Genomic DNA, 2,906 nt, shown 5'->3' on the forward strand with positions numbered 1-2,906 from the left:
AGTCGGCCATCACTGGAAAGAGAGGCCCATTGGACTTGCAAACTTTATATGCCCCAATATAGGGGAATGCCAGGGCCAAAAGAATGGGAATGGGTTGGTAGGGAAGTTTGTGTGGGGGTATGGGGGACTTTTGGGATTGCATTGGAAATGTAATTGAGGAAAATATGTAATAACAAAATATTAAAAAATAAAAAAAAAAGAAATGGGCCATGTTTCTGTTCTTTGGAGTAATTTGAGGAGTATTGGCGTATAGTGGTATTTATTTAAAAGTCTGGTATAGTTCTGCTTCTGGGCTTTTGGGGGGTTGGAAGGATTTTAATTACTGTGTCTATTTCAATAGGGGTTATAGGTCTGTTCAAAGTGCTTGGATGTTATTGATTTAACTTTTGTAGGTGGTAAATATCAATACAATTATTTCTTTTAGATTTGCCCAAGTTTGTGGCATCCAGGTTTTTAGAGCATGTTATTATGATTCTCTGGATTTCCTCAGTGGCATTGTTATGCGCCCCACTTCATATCTAACTTTGTTAATTTGCATATTTTCTCTGCCATTTAGTTAATTCGACTGTCTCTCAATCTTCTTTGTTTGTTTATTATGTTTTGGTTTTAGAGACAGATTTTCTCTGTGTAGTCTGATTGTCCTGGAATTCACTCTGTAGACCAGGCTGGCCTTGAACTTAGAAAACCACCTGCCTCTGCCTCCCGAGTGCTGGGATTAAAGGCGTGCGCCACCACTGCCCGACTTGACTGTCTTTCAATCTTAATGATTTTCTCAAAGAATCAACTCTTTGTTTCATTGATTCTTTGGTGTGTGTTTTGTTGTTGTTTGTTTGTTCGTTTTTTGTGTTTTATTGATTTTAGCACTGAGTTCTAGCATTTCTTGCTGTCTACTCCTTTTGGCTGTTATTTTTCTTCTTATTCTAGAGCATGCACGTGTGGTGTTAAGTTGCTAATGTAAGATATCTCCAATTTTTTATGTAGGCACATAGTGCTATGACCTTGCCTTTTAGAACTGCCTTTATTGTGTTCCATAAGCTTATTATGTTGTATTTTCATTTAATTCTAAGAACTTTTAAATTTCTTTTTATAATTTTTGTGTTGACCAACTTTTCATTCAGTAGTAAATTGTTGCTATGAGTTTGTAACTTTCTGTTGCTTCTGTTATTGTTGATATCCAGCTTTAATCTATAGTGGTCAGATCGGACTTTTGTATCTGTTGAGAATTGCTTTGTGTCCCAATATGTGGTAAATTTTGAAAAAGGTTCCATGAGCTGCTAAGAAAGTATATTCTTTTGTGTTTCAAATAAATATTCTATAAATATCTGTTGGGTACATTTGGTTTATAGTGTCATTTAGCTCCATCATTTCTCTGTTTAGTTTTTGTCTAGATGATCTGTCTACTGTGAGAGTGGGGTATTGAAGTCTCTCACTATCATCGTGTGAGGATAAATATGTGATTTTAGTTCTAGTAAGTGTTTCTCTGATGAACTCAGGTGCCCTTGTGTTTGGTGCATAGATGTCTAGAATTGCAATCTCCTTTGATGAGCATGTATTATTCTTCCTTATCTCTTCTGACTAGTTTTGGTTTGAAGTCTATTTTGTCAGATATTAAAATGGTTTTATCCACTTAATTACTAGCTCCACTTACTTATAATCTTTTCCACTCTTTTACCCTAAGGTGGTGGCAATCCTTGATGTTGATGCGTGTTTCTTGGATGCAGCAGAAGGATGGATCCTGTTTCTGAATCTAATCTGTTAGTAAGGAATTGAGAGCATTGATGTTGGGAGTTATCAATGAGCAGTTTGTTGATTCTTGTTATTTTATTGTTATGGTGTGGATTTCCCCCTTGTTTTGATTTGCTGCTCAGATATTCCTTGTGTTTTCTTTTATGTGGTTAGCCTCTTCAGGTTGAGGTTTCTGATTTAGTGACTTCTGAATGTTATGTCCGAGACTCTTTATATGTCTAGAAACAAGCTCACGCTGGACTATGCTCATTCTGCTTATAACCTGTGTGCTGTGTCCACCCCTTGCTCTCTTGAGCTGTCTTGCTACTCTAGCACTGTCTTGCTACTCTCTATTTTCTGGGTTTCTCTGCCTTTGTAGGCTCTGTCTCTTGCTATCTTCACTGTTCTCTCCTGTTCTTCTACTACCCTAGCCCTGGCCATGTCCAGTTTGCTTTCTTTACTATCTATCTGCTTTGGTCTATTCTCGAAGCCTCTGGGCATTGTCTCTCTAATATCTACAATAACCTCACCTCCACCAATGGAGCAGTCATGTTAGCAGTTTCTTTATTGTGCCTGCTCATGTATACTATAGAGCTGGATTAGCAGAGAAATGCTGCTTAAATTTGGTTTTATCTTGAACTGTCTTTCTTTCCCTATTTATTGTGATTGCAAGTTTTGCTGGGTATAATTGTGTGTGCTGGCATCTTTGGTCCCTTAGAGTTTGTTCACGCCCTCTGGCTTTTAGACTCTGCATTGAGAAGCCGGTGCTATTCTAATGGGTCTGCCTTTATTTATTAGTTGGTCTTTTCCCTTGCAGGTTTTAATGTTCTTTCTTTGTTCTGTATGTTTAGTGTTTGATTATTATGTGTTGTGGGGAATTTCCTTCTAGGTTCTATGTATTTGATGCTTTGTATTCTGCTTGCATATTGATAGTATCCTCCTTCTTTAGGTTTGGGATATTTTCTTCTATAATTTTTTATTAGGTATTTTCTTCATTTGCATTTCAAATGCTATCCCAAAAGTCCCCCATACCCTCTTCCCCCCCACTACCCTACTCACCCACTCCCACTTCTTGGCCCTGGCGTTCCCCTGTATTGGGGCATATAAAGTTTGCAATACCAAGGGGCCTCTCTTCCCAATGATGGCCAACTAGGCCATCTTCTGCTACATATGCAGCTAGA

The sequence above is a fragment of the Mus caroli genome, chromosome 3 (assembly GCF_900094665.2).
Source record: "Mus caroli chromosome 3, CAROLI_EIJ_v1.1, whole genome shotgun sequence".
Lineage (NCBI taxonomy): Eukaryota > Metazoa > Chordata > Mammalia > Rodentia > Muridae > Mus > Mus caroli.